This window comes from Schistocerca cancellata, chromosome 5, assembly GCF_023864275.1.
Source record: "Schistocerca cancellata isolate TAMUIC-IGC-003103 chromosome 5, iqSchCanc2.1, whole genome shotgun sequence".
Lineage (NCBI taxonomy): Eukaryota > Metazoa > Arthropoda > Insecta > Orthoptera > Acrididae > Schistocerca > Schistocerca cancellata.
The window spans coordinates 666,154,469-666,177,261 of record NC_064630.1 but is presented as its reverse complement, the minus strand read 5'-3'; positions in this window follow the sequence as shown (position 1 = coordinate 666,177,261).

Genomic DNA, 22,793 nt, shown 5'->3' with positions numbered 1-22,793 from the left:
TTTGATTTTAAAGATTTTATGATGGACATTATTTCTGTTGGGGTAGTCAGGGTCAAGTTCATATTATGGAAGTTACTCGAAATGTCTAGTCTGAGGTATTCCATAGCAGCATCTACCGAACCTGACAACCCCATCTTTTCAGTAACAGTTACAAAATGTTTGTTAAAAATTGCAGCAACACTATACAAATCAGTCACTAATGTATCATTTACTCTTAACGCTATTTGTTCCTCTTCATGTCTGGTTCTACCAGTCTCCTCCTTCACTATATCCCATATTGACTTTATTTTGTTATCTGATATGACTATCTTTTTCTTGTAATATACACTCCTGGAAATGGAAAAAAGAACACATTGACACCGGTGTGTCAGACCCACCATACTTGCTCCGGACACTGCGAGAGGGCTGTACAAGCAATGATCACACGTACGGCACAGCGGACACACCAGGAACCGCGGTGTTGGCCGTCGAATGGCGCTAGCTGCGCAGCAATTGTGCACCGCCGCCGTCAGTGTCAGCCAGTTTGCCGTGGCATACGGAGCTCCATCGCAGTCTTTAACACTGGTAGCATGCCGCGACAGCGTGGACGTGAACCGTATGTGCAGTTGACGGACTTTGAGCGAGGGCGTATAGTGGGCATGCGGGAGGCCGGGTGGACGTACCGCCGAATTGCTCAACACGTGGGGCGTGAGGTCTTCACAGTACATCGATGTTGTCGCCAGTGGTCGGCGGAAGGTGCACGTGCCCGTCGACCTGGGACCGGACCGCAGCGACGCACGGATGCACGCCAAGACCGTAGGATCCTACGCAGTGCCGTAGGGGACCGCACCGCCACTTCCCAGCAAATTAGGGACACTGTTGCTCCTGGGGTATCGGCGAGGACCATTCGCAACCGTCTCCATGAAGCTGCGCTACGGTCCCGCACACCGTTAGGCCGTCTTCCGCTCACGCCCCAACATCGTGCAGCCCGCCTCCAGTGGTGTCGCGACAGGCGTGAATGGAGGGACGAATGGAGACGTGTCGTCTTCAGCGATGACAGTCGCTTCTGCCTTGGTGCCAATGATGGTCATATGCGTGTTTGACGCCGTGCAGGTGAGCGCCACAATCAGGACTGCATACGACCGAGGCACACAGGGCCAACACCCGGCATCATGGTGTGGGGAGCGATCCCCTACACTGGCCGTACACCACTGGTGATCGTCGAGGGGACACTGAATAGTGCACGGTACATCCAAACCGTCATCAAACCCATCGTTCTACCATTCCTAGACCGGCAAGGGAACTTGCTGTTCCAACAGGACAATGCACGTCCGCATGTATCCCGTGCCACCCAACGTGCTCTAGAAGGTGTAAGTCAACTACCCTGGCCAGCAAGATCTCCGGATCTGTCCCCCATTGAGCATGTTTGGGACTGGATGAAGCGTCGTCTCACGCGGTCTGCACGTCCAGCACGAACGCTGGTCCAACTGAGGCGCCAGGTGGAAATGGCATGGCAAGCCGTTCCACAGGACTACATCCAGCATCTCTACGATCGTCTCCATGGGAGAATAGCAGCCTGCATTGCTGCGAAAGGTGGATATACACTGTACTAGTGCCGACATTGTGCATGCTCTGTTGCCTGTGTCTATGTGCCTGTGGTTCTGTCAGTGTGATCATGTGATGTATCTGACCCCAGGAATGTGTCAATAAAGTTTCCCCTTCCTGGGACAATGAATGCACGGTGTTCTTATTTCAATTTCCAGGAGTGTATTTGCTTTGACATCCGTATTACAGTGTTTAATATTTTGCAGTATTTCTTGTAATGTGCTATAGCATCAGTATCGGAAATATTTCTGATTGACAGATACAGTTTTCTTTTTGTTTAACAAGATACCCCTATTCCTTGAGTAATCCATGGCTTCTTTGTAGACATTGCTCTAACCTTGGTAAGTTTTGGGGGAAAACAGTGTTTGACTAAGGTAAGCACTTTATTAGCAAAAGTGTTATATTTTTCATTCATGCCATGAGCATGGTAAACATCAGTCCAGTGAATGTCTCTGATGAGTGTCGTAAAATAATCGATTTTTGGCTTATTGATTACCCTCTTGAGCTCAGATTTAACAGATTTTATATCCTGTTCAGTATTAACATTTAACAGAAGGAACTGCATGTCGTGGTCTGAGAGGCCATTGACTATTGGTTTTGTAATATAATTTTGTTCATTGGACTTTTCTATAAAGATATTATCAATGGCTGTTTGTGAGCAAGTGGCTACGCTAGTGGGGAACTTTACAGTGGAAATTAAGTTGAATGATAGTGTTACTAACTCAAATAAGTTCTTATTGGGAGAGTCTTTAAAGAAATCTACATTGAAATCACCAGCAACCACTATTTCTTTATTTTTGGTTGTTAAATAGGCCAGTACTGCTTCAAGGTGGTTTACAAACAGAATAAAGTTACCTACAGGTGCTCGATATACACTTAATATTATGAAGTATTTTTTGTGAAATTCTAATTTTGTTGCAAATGCTTCCATATGCTGTTGTAGGCAAAATTTATAAATGTCTGTGTTCTTAAATTTATGACACTTCCTGATGAATGTGGCAACTCCTCCTTTCTCCATTTCTGATCCACAAAAGTGAGATGCTAACCTAAACCCTGTAACACTTAAAAGTTCTATACCAGTGGTCACATGATGTTCAGAGAGGCAGATAATGTCAGCTGTGTTTGAAGACTCTAATTCATCTATGCAGATAGTTAATTCATTAATTTTATTTCCCAGTCCTCGAATATTTTGATGCAATAAAGATAGCTGACATTTCACATTGACTGAGTTACAATTGGGTAGAGTTAAAATATCTGCTGACTGTTGAAAATTCTTAACCAATAACTCTTTATGCTGATGTAATAAGCTGGAATTATGTATTTTGATTTCTTTCTCAAACTGAAGGGTGGTCTCAGTTCTACCCTCTTTAAATTTGCTTTCTTTCTGTCCTCCCTATCCTAAAAAAGGGTCTTTTCTGAACCCTATTACCACTGTTATTTTACCACTCATGATAGTGCCTCCCCCCTTTAACTTTCCTGCTATTTCCCCAGCCAATTTACCCTTCCCCTTCCTGTTGAGGTGAAGGCCATGCCTAGTATAATCCCACCGACTGAGAGAATCAACAGGAACCACACCAATGTGTGACCCTGCACCCGATGTAAGCAGCCGTTCCAGCTCCAAATAGACTCTCTTGACAGAAGAGTTCAAATGAGGTCGGTCATGGCGACCAAGAACAGATGCAAACTCAACACTAGTATGCTTCGATGCTGTTGTAATCTCTGCCAGGTCACACTCTATACTGTACCCAGGATCTCTGTCAATACTGTTACCTGCCCCACCCACTATAACCACAGCGTCTTCCTTAGTGAAATCTTTGCAAAGTGATCCTAAATCCTCTGTCACCTGCTCCAGACCAGCACTAGGTTTAATACAATTGGTGACCTGGTATTTTGATCCTAGTTCATTCTGCAAAAGTTGACCAACACCTCTTCCAAGGGAACTACCTAACAACAACACTTTCTTTCTCTTTACTGATTTCCCTACATTCTTACTTTTCAATTTGCTGCTGAAAGTTTGTTGTGCCCTGTCGACACCTGCAACTGCTTGAGGCTCACCAGCTTCTAACTGAAGCAATAGGTCAAATCTATTTTCTACATTCACCATGAAGCTGTCAGACAAAGTTCTGGGCCTGTTCCTCCTGTTGCCTGTTGCCACTTCCCACCTCTCTTTACCCTTCTCCCTCCTTAACATGTCAAGATCTCCCCTGGCCTTGTCTAACTCAGCCTGAAGGGCGGCAATTTTCCCCTCCTGTTCTAGTATCTTCCTATCTCTACTACAAATCCTACAAAACTACTGATGAGTCTCATTTACTTCCCCTATTCCCACGCCATTACAATCACCCACATGGAAAAAGCTACAGTACCCATTACACCAAAGCCCCGACCTAACAATTCTACGGCAAGTCAAGCACTTTTCACTCATGATAAAAGTAACAGTTTATTAAGAATAAGTCAGTTAAATTACAGATAAACACGAAAATATGGTTGCAAAAATTTGGCCTATACGCAACTGTGTGTAAACAAAAACAACAGTGAAAAGTTTCTGAAACAACAACTTAAACTTTACGCTACTTTTAGGAAATGCTAGTTAAATAATGAAGAGGTACGATAAGTTAAACTGCTGCAGAGAGCAGGGAACATCTAAACGAAATTCTATTGGTTTGCTGCAGCAAAACGTAAACAGAAAATACAACTGTACGATCTTCTCACTTTTTCTGCTATATTACGTAAAGAAAAATGAAACCTTTACTAATCTATATGTTTTTAAATCTAAAATGACTTATCTATACGAGAACACCAAAACTCGCGCTAGTCGCCTATCTGCAGGGCTGCCAGCCTGCTTGACACTCACACATAGATTAAATATCATAGCATAGCATAACGGTCCAAAGTCATATGAAATGGAGCGAGCACGTATGGAGAGTGTAGGGAAGGCAAATGGTTGACTTCGTGTTATTAGGATAATATTAGGAAATTGTGGTTCACCTGTAAAGAAGACCGCGGACAGAAGACAGGCGCAGCCCATTCTTGAGTGCTACTCGAGAGTGTGGAATGCCCACCAGATCCGTTTAAAGGATGATTCCAGAGCAATTCGGAGGTAGGCTGATGTGTTAACCGTTAGCTTCGTTCAGCACACGAGCATTATGGAGGTGCCTCATAAACTGGAATGAGAATCCATGAAGAGCAGACGACGTCCATTTTGCGAAACACTGTTGAGAAAATTTACGAAGCTGGAATTTGAAGATGACAGCAGAATTCTAGTGCCCCCAACGCACATTTCGGCTAATGACCATCAAGATAATAGGGCTTGTGTTGGCGCATATATATAGTGGTTTTTCTCTTGATGTGATTGCAAGGTGAACAGGAAAGGAAATGTCTAGAGGTGGCACAAGATAATCTACACGATGCACCATGCGGTGGCTTGCAGAGAATGTATGTTGATACAGATGTAGAATTTACATATTAAAACTTAATTACATAAGTGTTAATAAATATCTGAGGTGTCAGAGGCAATGGCCACCTTACAATTGAAAATAAGGTCTTTCCAAATACCTTCGTTTACTCTTACTTAAACACTGAATGATTCTTCATATGCGCAACCACGTTACCGTTGGTTGTAATTACAAAACCAGCAGTAAATTCGAGGTAAAAATATTTTCTATTTTGCAGGGGAAGGCAATGTCACTTCTGACGTAGCATTCCACAATTTACGCCTTCCACATGGGTCGTGGCCTGTAGTGAATGCAGACGTCTAGAATTGAGAACTGCTCATATTGTATGAAATATTAAGAATGTAGCGTCACCTGAGTTCTTGAATATTTTATTCCAATGGTCTGGATATCGAGAATGGTACACATCCCTACAAAAAAAGGAATACAGGCAACAGCAGTACAAATTTGTCAAATAGCTATTGAAGCAACTCAGTCAAAACGAGCGCCCTCTGTATCGGGTTACACATCCCAGTTGTATTGGACTCACCCAGGGTGAGGGATGTGGGGCTCCGTCAAAGTCAACATGGATATTATTAGAGGCCAGTCCACGTCAGGAGGCAGGCTGTGGGCTGATGCGCAAATGCTAGAGAAATTATTAGTTGCTAGTGAATCTTTCGGGCTTTATGATAGTGGTCTATGAAACATTTCTATTCCCGACGTTTCGTCAGAGCCGTGTTGGACATTTGCATAAGCGCTCCTAGTGATGCTGAGTATTGTTTTTCTCTGAAAATCACGTGTAAACTTCTGCTTTGCTTTCTTTTCAATTTCATGTCGTTCTCCGACCTCTGACTCCTCAGGTGGCATGACAGCGGAACTAGGAGCGCCTCTGAAGGGGCCAACGAAGCGGTTGCCGAAACGTCAGGAACAAAAGTTTTCAATAACCGCGACCATACAACCTCGACAATTCTCCATCCGGTCGTGGAAGCCTTCACTGTATGATCAACAAACAGTATTTCACATTATGGTGCATCTTCCGCATTTTTTGTCCCTTTACGCGCACTTCTGAACTCGACGTTAAACTGAGGTTTTGTTTTTCATTTCAGTGCAAGCATCTATCTACGTTCTTCATGATATGATCTTCATATCTGAATGAAAGGGAAACGCACAGCGTTCCGCAAAACAAATAGTAAATGAACTTTCTGATCATGATGTGCTCCATCTTGTTTGAATGATGAAACTTGTCAGGATAAAAAATCTATTCAATCTCAGTACATGCGGGTGATAAATCAGGCGAAAATTAAGAATTTTAGGGGACTGCTCGAAGACATGAACTGGTTAGATGTATACAGTACTTCTGAGTCAAATGGAATATACAAAGGAGTCATTAACAAAGTTACTTCCTGTTTTGAAAATTGTTTACCCCTAAAGGCACTGTATTGTATTGTATTGTATGTAACTGGGGTCTAGAAAAGACGGAGAGACTTCGTCCCCGCCGTAGCCCAATCCCACAACAGGCTACAGCAGTCCACTCACCCCGCCGCCGCCCCACACCGAACCCAGGGTTCTCTCTCCAGTGGACCCCCTCCGGGAACGTCTGTCACCAGACGAGTGTAACCCCAATGTTTGCATAGTAGAATAATTATGGCGTACACGTTCGTGGAGAAAGTGTTAGGGCAGCAATTGCCGACGTGGTGTAACTGAGGCGGGGTAAGGGGAACCAGCCCGCATTCGCCGAGGCAGATGGAAAACCGCCTTAAAAACCATCCACAGACTAGCTGGCGCACCGGAACTCGACACTAAGCCGCCGGGCGGATTCGTGCCGGGGACCAGCACACCTTCCCGTCCAGAAAGCAGTGCGTTAGACCGAATGGTTAACCGAGCGGGCTCCCTGGAGGTAACTCAAATGAAACACAAGTCTAAAAATAAACCTTGGCTTACACAAGGAATAAAGATCTCATTTGGGACAAAAAGGAGACTGTATCTACTATCTAGGAATAGCTCTGATGTTAGTATTGTAGTACATTACCAATAATACCACAAAATATTCAAGCAAGTAATCCAGAAATCTAAGCAGCTTTATCATGAGAAAATGATAGTTACATGAGCCAACAAAATAAAAACAATATGGGATATAGTGAAGGCAGAGACAGGTAGAGCCAAAAAGAAAGAGGAACAGATGGCTCTAAAAATAAATGAGACATTGGTAACAAGTGCACATAGTGCTGCAAACTTCTTAAACAAGTAATTTGTCTCTGTTACCGACAGTTTTGGTTATCAAGTTCAGTAAACAGGGTAATGGAGCATCTGAGACTAGTCTTTACAAATAACTTCACTAAAATGGAAATGACACTACATCTCCCAAAGAAATAGGATCCATCATAACATCCTTAAAAGCAAGGTATTATAGGGGTTATCATATCAACAAAATTAATCGATGAGTGCTCATGCGCATTCAGTTCTATCTTAAGTTATTTAATCAATCTCTTTTAGTGGAACATTTCCAGACTGGCTAAAATATGCTTAAGTTAAGCATCTTCACAAATATGGGGATAAAGATATACCCTCAAACCATCTACCAATTTCACTTTTGCTGGCGTTTTCAAAAATATTTGAAAATGTTGTGTTCAATCGTCTCGTTAACCATCTGACTGTAAATAACATATTGTCCTAGTCAAAAATTGAGTTTCTTAAGGTTTCTGATACAGAAAAGGCTATTTACGCATACAGTGAGAATGTCTGTAATTCATTAGATACCACATTACAGGCGACTGGCATTTCCTGTGAGCTGTCAAAAGCCTTTGACTGTGTGAATCGCAGCGTTCTCTTAAGTAGATTAGAATATTATGATGTCACAGGCAGTACTGCAGAATGGTTCGAGTCTTACCTAACTAGCAGGACACAAACTGTGTCACTATGAAATACTTTTGGAGTAAGCAGACAGTATTCATCATTGGGAATTAATTACATGTGGTATTCCTCAAGGTTCCATCTTCGGTCCATTGCCTTTTTTGTGTTTATAATGAGCTCTCGCCTGTCACAGTGCCAGATGCAAAGTTTCTTTTGTTTGCAGATGGTACAATGTTGTAATAAGTGGCAAGTCAAGTACAGATTTACAAATGGTGCCAATCAAATTTTCACTAGCATTAATAAATGGTATAAATCTAATTCACTTCCACTAAAACTCGAAAACAACTACTACATGAAATTCAAGATTGGTGAGCGATTTCCTTTCAGCTTGTTGGTAAAGTATGAAGACATGCAGATTGAAGAGGTTGGTAGTGTTAAATTCCTGGGATTATAAGCTGATAATAAATTCAGTTGGGAAGGGCATATCACAGAACTGCTGAAGCGCCCAAGCCAGTCTGTATCTGCAGTGAGGATGATGCCAGATGAACGAGATGTAAATACAAAAAAAGAACTTGCATACTTTGCAATTTTTCTTGAGTCATCAGTTTTCTGATGGTTTGATGCAGCCTGCCACGAATTCCTCATCTGTGTCAACCTCTTCATCTCAGAGTAGCAGTTGCAACCTACATCCTCAGTTATTTGCTGCATTTATTACAATCTCTGTCTTCCTGTACAGTTTTTGTTTCTACAGCTCCCTCAAGTACCATGAAAGTCATTCTGTCATGTCAAGAGATGTCCTATCATCCTATCCCTTCTCCTTGTCAGTGTTTTCCGCATAAACTTTCCCTCTCCAGTTCTGCATTGGACCTCCTCATTCCTTACTTTATGAATCCCCCTAATTTTCAACATTCATCTGTAGCACCACATTTCAGAAGCTTCGATTCTCTCCTGTTCTGCTTTTCCCACAGTCTATGTTTCACTACCATACAATGCTGTGCTTCAAATGTACATAATCAGTAATTTCTCCCTCAAATCGAGGTCAATGTCTGATACTAGTAGTCTTCTCTTGGCCAGGAATGCCCTTTTTCCAGTGCTAGTCTACTTTTGGTATTCTCCTTGCTCTGTCCGTCATTGGTTATTTTGTTGCCTAGGCAGCAGAATTCCTCAAATTCATTTATTTCGTGACCATCAATTCTGATGCTAAGTTTCTCGCTATTCTCATTTCTGCCGCTTCTCATTATTTTCGTCTTTCTTTGATTTACTATTAGTCCATATTCTGTACTCATTAGATTGTTCATTCCATTCAGCAGATCATGTAATTCGTCTTCACTTTCACCCAGGACAACTATGTCATCAGCAAATGGTTTCGCTGATATACTCTCATCTTGAATTTTATTTCCACTCTTGAAAGTTTCTTCTATTTTCATCATTGCTTCTTCAATGTTCAAATTCCTGTCTTACATCCTTTTTAATTCGAGCACATCGTTCTTGGTCGTCCACATTATTCCCTCTTGGCTCAAGTACTTATTGTATATTATCCATCTCTCCCTATTTTTCTATAAATTTCTATCATCTTGCACCATTTTACACTGACGAACGCGTTTTCTAGGTGGACAAATCCTATGAACGTGTCTTGATTTTTCTTTAGTCTTGCTTCCATTATCAACCGCAACGTTAGAATTGCCTCTCTGGTGCCTTCACCTTTCCTAACGCCAAAATGATCATCATCTAACAAATCCTCAATTTTATTTTCCCTTCTTCTGTATATAATTCTTGTAAGTAACTTTGATGCATGAGCTGTTAATCTGATTGTGTGATAATTCCCGCACTTGTCAGCTCTCGCAGTCATCGGAGTTGTGTGGATGATATTTTTCTGAACATCAGATGACATATCGCCAGACTCATGCTTTCTACACACCAACGTGAATACCAGTTTTATTGCCACTTCCTCCAATAATTTTAGAAATTCTGATTCAACGTTATCTATCCCTTCTGCCTTCGTCCTCGCTTCCCGCGCCCGGGTTCGATTCCCGGCAGGGTCAGAGATTTTCTCTGCCTTGTGATGACTGGGTGTTGTGTGATGCCCTTAGGTTAGTTAGGTTTAAGTAGTTCTAAGTTCTAGGGGACTGATGACCATAGATGTTAAGTCCCATAGTGCTCAGAGCCATTTGAACCATTTGAATCTTCTGCCTTATTTGATCTTATGTCTTCCAAAGCTCTGAAGAAATTCTGATTTTAAAACTTGGTCCCCTATTTCTTCTAAATCGACTTCTGTTTCTTCTTCTATAGCGTCAGACAAATCTTCTCCTATCCGCTCTCTCCTCTACGTTTAACAGTGGAATTACCGTATCACTCTTAATGTTACCACCCTTGCTTTTAATTTCACCGAATGTTGTTTTGACTTCCCTGTACGCTGAGTCAGTCTTTCCAAGAATCATCTCTTTTTCGATTTCTTCACATATTTCATGCTCTCATTTCGTCTTAGCTTCTCTGCCCTTCCTATTTCTTTCATTCCTGAGCGGCTTGTATTTTTGTATTCCTAAGATTGCCTGAAAATTTTTGGATTTTCTTCTTTCTTCGATAAACTGAAGTATTTCCTCGGTTACCCAAGGTTTCTTCGCAGTTACATTCTATGCACCTACGTCTTTATTTCCAACATATTTGATTGCCCCTTTTTGGAGCTGTCCATACCTCTTCAACTGTACTGTCTACTGGGCTATTCCTTATTGCTGTATCTATAGCCTTCGAGAACTCCAAATGTATCTGGTTTTCCTTAGTAGTCTATATATGTCACTTCTTTGCGTATTGCTTCTTCCTGACTAATCTCTTAAACTTCAGCCTACTCTTCATCACTACTACATTCTGATCCGAGTCTCTATCTGCTCCTTCGTAAAGCTTACAATCCAGTATATGATTTCGGAATCTCTGTCTGACCATGATGTAATATAACTGAAATATTCCCGTATCACCCAGCCTTTTCCAAGTATAACTCCTCCTCTTGCGATTCTTGAACAGAATATTCGCCCTTACGAGATGAAATTTATTGCAGAACTCAACTGGTCTTTCTCCTCTTTCATTCCTTGTCTCAAGCCCATATTATCCTGTAAACTTTTCCTCTACTACTTCCCCTACAAATGCATTCCAGTCCCATATGACTATTACATTTTCCTCTCGCTTTACGTTTTGTATTACCCTTACAACATCCTTATACACTACCTTTATCTCTTGATCCTTAATTTATTACATCGGCATGTAAACCTGAACTATCGATGCGAGTGCTGATTTGCTGTCGATTCTGATAAGAACAACCCTATCGCTGAACTGTTCACAGTAACACACTCTCTGCCTTACCTTCTCATTCATAACGAATCCTAATCTCGTTATACCACTTTCTGCTACTGTTGATCTTACCTTATTTGACCAGCAACCCTTGTCTTTTTCCATTTCACTTCACTGACACCTATTGTTTCTAGATTGATCCTTTCGGATTTTCTAACTTCCCTACCATGTTCAAGCTTCTGACATTCCGCGCCCCAACTCGTAGAACGTTATCCTTTAGACGGTACTTCAGTCTTTTTCTCATGGTCAAGTCCCTGTTGGTAGTCCCCTCCCGGAGATCTGAATGTGGGGCTATTCTTGAATCTTTTGCCAGTGGAGAGATCATCATGGCCCTTTTTCAATTACAGGCCACATGTCTTTTGGATACACGTTACGTGTCTTTAATGTAGTGGTCTCCATTGCCTACTGCATCTTCACGCCGTCGATAATTGATGATTTTTCAGCCTTTAGAGGCAGTTCCCCGCCCCAAGGACAAGAGAGTGTCCTCAACATATGTCCGCTCCTCCACCCTCTTTGACAAGGCCTTTGTCAGACTGAGGGTGACCTAAGTCTCCGGCCCGCCATTGACGATTATTAATCAAAATTTAAGCGGAGGGGTAGATGATGTTTTGATTAATAATCTACGAATTTACTCCTAGACAACACAGTAACGTCGACGTTGCTTACTCTCATTCTATTGTCACATGCTATCATATTCTGGGGTAAGTCGTCAAGCCGGGCAAAAGTTTTAGCGCGCAAAAGCGTGTAGTAAGACTCATTTGTGGTGTAAATTCAAGAACATCATGTAGAAACCCGTATAAGGATATTTATATTCTAATCACTGCTTCTCTGTATATTCACTCCTCAAAGAAATTTGTTGCAAGTAAAACGTCTCTATTTCCAGCCAAAAGCTCAATCAATATTAGGAATAAGAACAACCTTTTTAAAGAGATAAAATGACCTTCCTTTGTCCAAAGGCGGGTCCAATTTTCTGAAACACACATTTTCAACAAATTGCCATCAACCATTAAAAACTTGATTTCACATAAAGCGCCATCTAAACAGAGTTTGAAAGACTTTTTGATAGGCTACGCCTTCCATCCTATAGATAAACATCTTAACAGGGACTGTTAGACTGGCTTAAATAAAAATTTATGTTGGATTTTAGTTCTGTCAACACTTCCTCATAACCGTCATGATTAGGTATTTTATGAATATTAAATTTATTAAAAGAGCATAACTATGCTTCGTTCTTACAGGGTATTAATTCTATAAATATTAGCAGTACCACTTCGCTCTATTCACATATTTTAACAATCTCCTAACAACTGATGAGAGTAGTAAGTATTATATTCATATGATTTACGTATTTTATTCTAAATTTTCTGACTTGTTCTACGCTCATGAGAATCATCTCACTTCAGGGTCCATGGAAAGAAAACTAGGTCTAATCTAATCTAATTTTAACAACCTGGAGCTACAGCGTAATGAAAGTATTACTTTTTAAAAAAAAATCAGATGCAACTAATGAATCTCTCGAGTTTCCTATCAGATGTTTGCCAATTACCTGGTGAAGGCAGCTGAAGCTTATGGTGTAGAACTACCGTGAGAATCGTGCATTGGAAATATAGTCAAAAGAACGCGTTTATTACAGCTAGCAGACGCGCGTCCATACATATTATAAGAATGTATGTACCTCCCATATCTCTTCCAAAACCACTTGACCGATTTCAACCGAGCTCTTACACATACAATTTACTGCCAGGAAAAAATAGCTACCTATCAAAAGGGTGAGGGTGGGGGTGAAGAAGCAGCGTAACCCACGACGCGCGAATACCCTTGCTTTAGTCATCCAGCACTGGAAGAACGAGAGCACTTAGTGACTCACAACAAGCTTTACACAAAATTTCAAGGCATTACGAAATTTTTTTCTCGCTGACAATCCCCACACAATCATAAAAGGATACAAGTTCGTGCTGTAACACTGCTGCTTAAATTTTAATTAATTAATTAATTTTTTTTTCTTTTACTGCTGGCTACACTAGCGACAAATGTTGCAGACAATTGACTGACCAGCAACAATGTATCATTCTATGACACATATTTTAGATGATACGTCATAAGCTTTGAGGTGCGTGGAAATGAAACTACAGGGCGAAATTCGCTAGAGATGCAGGTGCAATATGTGCATAAATAATTGTGAAATACTTTAAATTGGCCTGAAGTATTTTTGGCATGTTCATATACAGGCAAAACCACGTGTAGAGAAGCTCATCCGATACTCCTGGAAAGATTTCATCGGAATTTGGTACTTATATTTGTAACAATTGAGAAAGAAACAGTGTTGGCCTATTGGAGTGAGGGTGATAATGTGGATAGGTGAGGATGAAAGAAGCAACGGACAGAAAGTCAGGAGGACGGAGGACATGGACAGACGAGGAAATGTACATAGAGAGAGGGGAGATGGGCAGTAAACGAAAGAGAAAGAGACAGGCAGAGAGAGGGGAAAGGAGGAGATGGACGAAGAAAGGAAAGAGGAGGAGATGGTCAGGGAGAGGGGGAGAAAAAGATGGACAGAGAAAGGAGGAGGAGAAGATGGACAGAGAGACTGAGGAAAAGATGGAACTGGTAAGAGGAAGTGGACAGAGGGAGGAGGGGCAGATGATCAAAGGGGGAGGTCGACGAAGGGCGTTAGAATGAGTACAGAGAGAGGAACAGGATAAGGTGGACAGAGATTGGGTTGATGGAGGAGGAAGGCGGAGGAAGTGAACACACAGAGGGTGAAAAAGAAGATGGAGTAACACAACATTGGAGTAAATAGATAACTGGACAATGTCAGATTATCAGCTAGTCTTTTAACAACCAGGGAAGTAGGCAATCTATTCGACTTCTTTCGTAAGAACTATGATGGAAGAAAAAATGTTCAAATGTGTGTGAATTCCTAAGGGATCAAACTGCTGAGGTCTGCAGTCCCTAGACTTACACACTACTTAAACTAACTTAGGCTAAGAACAGCACACACACCCATGCCCGAGGGAGGACTCGAATGTTCTGTGGGAGGGGCCGCACAATCTGTGACATGGCGCCTCAAGCCGCGCGGCCACTCCGCGCGGTATGATGGAAAATTGGGAGTTTCTATAGAGGTCGGCATAGATGATGAACATAGTGTTAATCACGCTGATAAAGGTCTGAATCTCATACAATTTAATCTGAAATTTCGCCACCAAATCAAATACACCTGATCGTCACATGATGCGTGGCTAACGGTCGACTTTACTACTTATAGGGTTCTGTGAACTACATGCAAAATTCTGTAATTTCCGCTGTATGCCTTCAACGAGCACTTTATGTGTTCTACATCATGAATCAGGACACTGGGTGACTTATGGATCTCCTCTTATTGAAACAACCAGTGTGTTGAACCTGCTGGTGCATCGTCGATGCAGTGTCGTATTCTCGGCGAAAATCTCGTCACACAGTTGTAAGTGAATTGTACTGTTAGCTGATAGTCAAGGGCAGGCCGGCTTTCGGCTACGATTGTGGACGGGGCCGTAATCAGTTACTGTTGGTTGCCTTTTACACTTACAAACATTTATTTTTAAAATAGTAATTCCAGACTCAACAATAAAAAAATACCACCCGTTATAAATGAAGGAATAAATACTGCGTATATAATTGTGTTTTCAGTGCGTTACAATTTAGCAAATGTAGGCATTACAAGGTATGGTAACAAATAATACCATAATAAAACACAAGAATCGGTCACAGATGGTGCTCCAGGAATCGACCTCAGTGAAGGTCCGTCAACAAACACTTTCGAGAGCGATGAGATAGGTAGCCAAGAGTTGCCCTCACTTCGCAAGATGGTAACTGAGACTAGCGGCAGTGTAACGAATGACTAATAACAATCTTGCTGAAGCTACCTGACGTCCAATAAACCAAATGAAAGAATGGAACAACACGCCAAAGCCGGAACCGGCAGGCTGCACTACGCCCCCAGTATACTGTGCTTAGAGCGCCCGGAACGAGAAAGCAGTCACTACCACCAGAGTAGAAGAATCACAAACGGCCTACAATCAAGAAAGCTGTCGAAACTACAGGCCTTACTGGACAGCAGCGGCAAGGCGGGGAAACGTACACTGCCGTTACATACACTAACCCATAGGGCAGATAACTGGGGCGTTAGCGGCCACCAGGCAGAAAAAAATAACCGCTGGTTGAACTCAACAAATTGTAATAAGCTCTACGCAGTCAATAGTAATAAGAAGTCGGGAAAAGCTAATCAGATCCGCTTTCCCCAATCACTCTATTCACTGCTCTTCGCCTCGGCGACACTACGATCAGCAACACGAACGCAAGTCACTGGAGAATCGCAAGATGTCACAATGGTGGGAGTTTCTCTACTTGAATTGAAATGCACTCATCTTAAAACCGGCAGGATCTGGTTTACGACGAGGTCGTGCACGGAAAACCACGACGTCGCCCCAAAGATAGGGCTACAGTTACTACATATCGATAACAGCCGCTACTGCCACTGGCGGACAGGCAACGCTTGCGAAACGAGTGGCGGCAGTCAAGACGAGAAGAAGACAAACAACTGCAACTATGCCAACTAAAGGCATCCAACAGAGGGCGGAAACCTACAAAAAGCACAAACGCGAGTGGCAGCACGGCTCATATACCTGCTGAAAAAGGGAGCGTAAATCTCATTTGTTGCTGTGTTACCCGAATCTCTAAACGACGCCCGTCAGGTATTAAGCGATTAGCAACACCCATGGGACCCCTATCGTCGATCGTACGGACTAGTAACTTAGACCTGTTGCACATTCTAAGGTTTCTAAAGTTTTAGCTTTGATGCGTAAATCTTCTGTCAGCAGTATAACTTTAGACCAAAAATTAAAGTACTTAGTTAATTTTCCTTCCTAAAACAGTAAGACAAAATCCTCCTTTGCCTCCATGACATTTTTCAATCAGTCACGTCATTCTGAGATACCAGATGAATCTTTTTCAAGCTGTTATTAGTTACAAATGTCCTTCAGCTGTGGACCAAAAAATGGTTCAAATGGCTCTGAGCACTATGGGACTTAACATCTATGGTCATCAGTCCCCTAGAACTTAGAACTACTTAAAACTAACTAATCTAAGGACATCACACAACACCCAGTCATCACGGGGCAGAGAAAATCCCTGACCCCGCCGGGAATCGAACCCGGGAACCCGGGAGCGGGAAGCGAGAACGCTACCGCACGACCACGAGCTGCGGACAGTAGTGGACCTACACGCCCGTTAATGGTAACAGTAATGCAACAAATTGACTCTACATGGGAGTAGTCTAACCCTTCAGCTGGTGAATAGTACAATAACATTTCGAAATCAATTCTTTTTGTGGCGGCGTTCGTAGCGACAAACACTTCGCTGTAGAAACGGCTTACGAAGTCACCGCCACACTTTTAATAGCGGGCCGACCGGTCCGCTGGAACAGTGAACAGAAAGATGAAAACCCAAACACTCTGATTAAATAACAGTCGGTACTTATCTTTATTAACGAAGATACAGAAACACAGTAGTGAACTCCGTGTCTACAGAAATCTGTCTAGTTCGAGTCGGAGCGGCTAGGTCAGCGTCGGCTGACGACAAACAACAACTCTGCTGCGATGAACACACCACTGACTAGCAAGTACACAAATCGGTGGCGAGTATACCACTGAGCGGCGAATACAGAACTGTCCTAGCGCTCGCGACTCCAGCGCTTAAGAAGCCAGAAGCCAGCGGTGGCGCGCGCAGACTTGCGGCGATTTCCTGTATCGCTGGCGCTGCTTATGCGGACGGCGTCCGGACTTTGATGCTGCCAACCTTTTGGCAGCGGGCTCGGTTGGCATTACTGGCTAGGATATAACAATTCTAGTATAGAGTTTAGCTGGGCACTTGTTGGTCGAGTGTAGGCCATGGTTCAGGTAAATGTACGGCTCCAGAGAGTGCGTTTCGTGTAAGTGTCTGCCTATGGGTGAGCACACAGTCCGATGCAGAGTGTTATCCGGCGCCGGAGCTGCTGCGGTCGCCACTGTGCTTTCTGCCCCCTGCTGGTACGGTGGGCGGCACCTCACCGCCAACTGCGAGCAACTCCACAGCGGCGCGGCGGCTGGCAGAGGAAGTGCACGGGCGACGACACCGGAACTGGCCGCACGTCTAAGTTGAGGGAAACGAGTGCATCAAACAGCGAGTAGTACATGAACGAGATCTGGAACAGCAATGTCGCCTCCGCCGGCGCCGCCAGCATCGTTGCCACCGCCTACAGCCTGCAACAGGTAGTTGTCTCTATCAGCTCCATGAGAGCAGCGATGGCTGCAAGTGAGTGTTCAAGAAGTAAGTTGGCCCACAGCTGCACAGACAGCTTGGTAAGGGAGGGGACAAATGTGGTGGGGGCTCCATTGTGAACGGCCACTGCACGGTAGAAGGGAGCAGCGCGCCAGCTGAAACTGTGAACAAATATATATAGATGGACACAAATATGGAAAATATGCCTAATACGGTGTAGGAAACACATTTGCATTCATAATAGCTTCGAGTGGTGTTGGAATGGATGAATACAGATCATTATTTCCTAGAGACTCCTATATCATTATTCCTGCAACATAATGAAGGATCAGGTAGCAGTGGAGGTGGATAAGTTCAAGAATCCTTCTTTCCACAACGGACAACAAAGACTTAATAATATTGAGATTTAGTGATTGTGGTATTTCATAATCTTCAGATACAGTACATGTTCCGGAATCCTACTTCAAATCGACCTTAGTGATAAGAGTCTGTAATTCAACAGATTACTCTTTCTTTTATTTATTTATTTATTTATTTGTTTGTTTTTTGTGTGTCTTCAGGCACGGCTCTTTCATCGAGTGAGCAGTTGTATATGGTTCTTAAGTATGGAACTATTAAATCAGCGCACTTTGAAAGGAACCTAACTGGTTTGCAGGCCCTGCTTCCAAGTTACTGTCTGGGTACCAGACATTACGTGGCAAGCATTCATTCCAATCTTCTATTGGTCAATCTCCTCCTTCACCTTCTCTCTGTATATATCCTACATGCTTTATCTCTGTCCATCTACTCTACCATCCTCTGTTCATCTACTCCTACCCCTCTCTCTGTCAATCTGATCCATGCTCTTCAATGCATCTGCTTTTCCCCTCTGTCAATCTCCTCCTCCGTCCTCTCTCTGTCCATCACCACCTGCTCATCTCCCTCTTCATCTATTCCTCATTTAATTCTCCGTTCTTCTACTCACCCCTCTCACCACCCATTCCTCTTCCCCATCTCCACTTCCGCCTATATGTGAAGCTCTCCCTTCGCCATCTGTCCATCTCCTTCTCTTCCCTTGTATCTTCACGTTATCAGATTCACCCAGATAGGAGGTTGTTGGTTCTTAACCCTAAAGAATTTTGTTTCCACATTGTTACTAATATGTGTCCAAATTTGTTGGAAATCGTTTTACTGGTAAAGATGAGCTATTATGGCTTTGCCCTCATATGTACACGTCCGATGTATTTCACATATATCTGACACATTTCGCACGTATTTGTACACATTTTCATCTGTATGTCTAGCGTATTTCACCCTACAGTTTTATTTTCACACAGCTCAGTGTTTATGATGTCACATCTCCTGAACAATGTTGTGCACAACGACATAATTTCTTAGGTTCATCCTGTGTGGCTGCTGCCTAGTAAATTTGTTGTGAACAAAATTTGTAGCAAAGAAGCAAAGACCTAAAACGTCACACATGACAATATTCCACACATCTCACTAATTGACGTTCTATATCCTGGCACGAAATCGGCGTTCCAAGACATCCCAAAAGTGTTCTATAGGATTTAGGTGAGGTACATTCAGCAGCAGACGTTGTTACTGTCTGCGAAAGGTGTTGCGAACAGAAATAAATAAAAAAATTTAACGTTTTGCATGATGCGGTAGTTTTTCAAGCGTCTGAATGTTTATTACGTCATATCTCCCGAAGTAAGTTTTGTACATTGATGTAATTTTTCTGGTACGTTTCGTGGTACATGTGAATACTGTCTACAAAATTTATCGCGAATATAGGTAGCAGTAAAGAAGTAATCAATTAACTTCCTTGATTAATGCAGTAGTTTTACTGCATGAACAGCGAAAATATAATATGCGATAAACTTTTTTCCTGTCTTCAACTTTAGGAATTCGTCAGCAATAAAACGTTTCTTAAAGGGTTTAAATTATGTGTAAAGTTTGGTGTAAGGCTCTACGTGTACTCGTTCTCAAATACTGGCTATGACTGAAGTATGGATATTCGCGCGTCGTGTGCTACACTGCTTTCTCACCAAAGCTCCCATCCCTCTGATGGATGGTTCTTACCCGCACAATGATTCATTTCAGACAGTAAGTCATAAGGGTATCCAGTTTGGTTGAAATCGGTCCAATGGTTTAGGAGAAGATGTGGAACATGCACTATGTGATCAAAAATATCCTGACATCTGGCAGAAAATGACTTACAAGGTCGTTGCTCCCTCCATCGGTGGTGTTGGCCCACTCGTAACCTTCATGACAGCTTGCACTCTCGCAAGCATACGTTCAATAAGGTGATGGAAGGTCTCTTGGAGAATGGTAGCCGACTCTTCACCGAGTGGTGCACTGAGGGGACGTATCTGTGACGGTCGGTGAGACCTGGCACGAAATAGGTGTTCCAAAACATCCCAAAGGTTTTCTATAGGATTCAGGTCAGGACTCTGTGCAGACCAGTCCATTATAGGGATGTTACTGTCGTAAAACCACTCCACCACAGGCAGTGCATTATGAAGAGAAGCTCGATCGTGTTGAAAGATGCAGTCGCCATCCCCGAATTGCTCTTTAACTGTGGGAAGCAAGAGAGTCCTTAAAACATCGGTGTAGGCCTATGCTGTGATAGTGCCACGGAAAACAACAAGGAATACAAGCCCCCTCCATAAAAAATACGACCGCACCATAACTCCACCGCCTCCGGATTTTACTGTTGGCACTACACACGCTGGCAGATGACGTTCACCAGGCATTCACCATACCTACATCCTGCCACCGGATCCCCACACTGCGTACCGCGATTCGTCAGTCCACACAACGTTTCTCCACTGTTCAGTCGTCCTATGTTTATGCTCCTTACACCAAGCAAGCAGTCGTTTGGCGTTTACCGGCGTGATGTGTGGCTTATGAGCAGCCGCTCGACCATGAAATCCAAATTTTCTCACCTCCTGCCTGCCACAGTACTTGTAGTGGCTCCTGATGCAGTTTGGAATTCCTGTGTGATGGTCTGAATAGATGTCTACCTATTACACGTTACGACCCTCTTCAACTGTCGGCGCTCTCTGTCAGTCAACAGACGTCTGTTTGTACGATTTTGTGCTCTACGTATTCCTTCACATTTCCACTTCACTCTAGTATCGGAAACAGTGGACCTTGGGATGTTTAGGAGTGTGTAAATCTTGCCTACAGACCTATGACACAAATGACAGGTGACACGTATGACACCTGACCACGTTAGAAGTCCGTGAGTTCCGCGGAGCGCCTCATTCTGCTCTCTCACGTTGTCTAATGACTACTGAGGTCGCTGATATGGAGTACCTGACAGTAGGTGGCAGCACAATACGCCTAATATGTCCAGATAATTTTGATTACATAGTGCATATGCATACATAAATACATACGTAGATCCATTTTTACAATTTGTATGGATTTAAGCTGCTTCGGTACAATGATGACATTTACTTTTAAGTTTCTATGTTGGCAGCTGTTCTTGAATGGAGTTGTGGAATATTTACTTCTTTTTCTTTAATGTAGGAATTTGAGGAATCCATGTTCAGTAACAGCTCTATAGCAGCACTGCCATCGATAACATAGTTGGTGAAGCCCATTGAATGCTCTGTTTGTGTCTGCTGGTGTTCTTTATGTATGACCAGACTATCTTTGGATCTTCTGCCAATTTTCGAGCCACAGTTTCGTTGCGGAAACTGTAAAAAGCATTTCGCATGGAATCACTAGCTGCATTTATTCATTCACACACGTTTATGATGAATACAATACCAGATTCCAATTATGACAAAGACATCATACAAAGAAAAGAGAGTGGATGTAATATGATATGCAACCATCGGTATCGAACAGTCTCTTTCATAAACAGTACTACTCTAAAACCAACAAGTTACTGATATTCGCAAGGTTACATAAATCTGAGTACAGCAAAAAATAACAATGAATACGATTTACGTAACATTATCCATGAGATAGTACTATTAATATAAACAACCTTACTTTGTATGAACAGTAATGAAACCAGTCCAAAAACATCTCGATCTCCTCTAGCGTATGCGTTCTTTCTGATGAAGACGTAAATACAACGTGAAGTACCGGAACATTCCGCAAAAATGTACTTTCTCGTGTAATGTAATGGCCACTTATGGAGTGTATATGTCACTCATGTGCAACAGCGGTGAAATACGAGTATAAATAAGTCTTGTGAGATGTAGCATTGGTGTAAAGATTGAAACATAACATGAATTATGAATTGTGTCTGCACTACCAGTAAAATGTGCTTAATGCTAAACATGGATGACCGCAGACGGAACAGATGCAGTTGTCAATGTTTCTTTTCTCAGTTCAAAACATATACGTCAATGACTTGTGTTTTTTGTAGATACACTGGCACCCTACGGTGCCAATGTATCTAATCCGAAAGACGCATTACACTGAGGTGACTCAAGTCAGGGGATAGCGTACACAAAGTATAGAAGGGCAATGAATTGGCGGAGTTGTCATTTGTACTCAGGTACTTCGTATAGAAAAGTTTACGACATGATTACGGCCTCACGACGGGAATTAACAGACTCTGAAAGCGGAATGGTAGCTGGAGCTAGACGCATAGGACATTCCACATCAGAAATCGTTAGGGAACATAATGTTCCGAGACCGACATTATCAATAATGTGTCGAGAATACCAATTTCAAGTATTACCTCTCACCACGAACAACGCAATGACCGATGGCCTTCGTTTATCGACTGAAAGCAGTGGCGTTTGCATAGAGTTGTCAGTGTTAACAAACAAGGAGCACTGTATGAAATAACCCCAGAAATCAATGCTAGACGTGGGACGGCGTACCCATGAGGACAGAGCGGCGAAATTTTTCATTAATGGGCTGTGGTAGTAGACGGTCGACGTGAGCGCCTTTGCTAACAGCACGACATCGCCGGCAGCGCATTTCTTAGGCTCTTGACTGTTTAGGTTGGACTCTAGAGGACTGGAAATCGTTGCCTGGTCAGATGAATCCCGATTTCATTTAGTAAGAGCTCATGGTAGGGCTCGTGTGTCGTACAGACCCCATAAAGCCATGGATTCAAGTTGTAAACGAGACACTGCGCAGGCTGGTGGTGTTTCCATAATGGATTGGGGTGTGTTTACATGGAATGGAGTGGGTTCTGTGGTCCAATTGAACCGATTGTTGACTGGAAGTGGTTATAATCCGCTACCTGAGGACCATCTGCGTCCATTCATCGACCTATTCTCAAACAAGCCCACAATTGTCCTCGGTTGGTTTGAAGAACATTCTGGCCAGCTAGAGTGA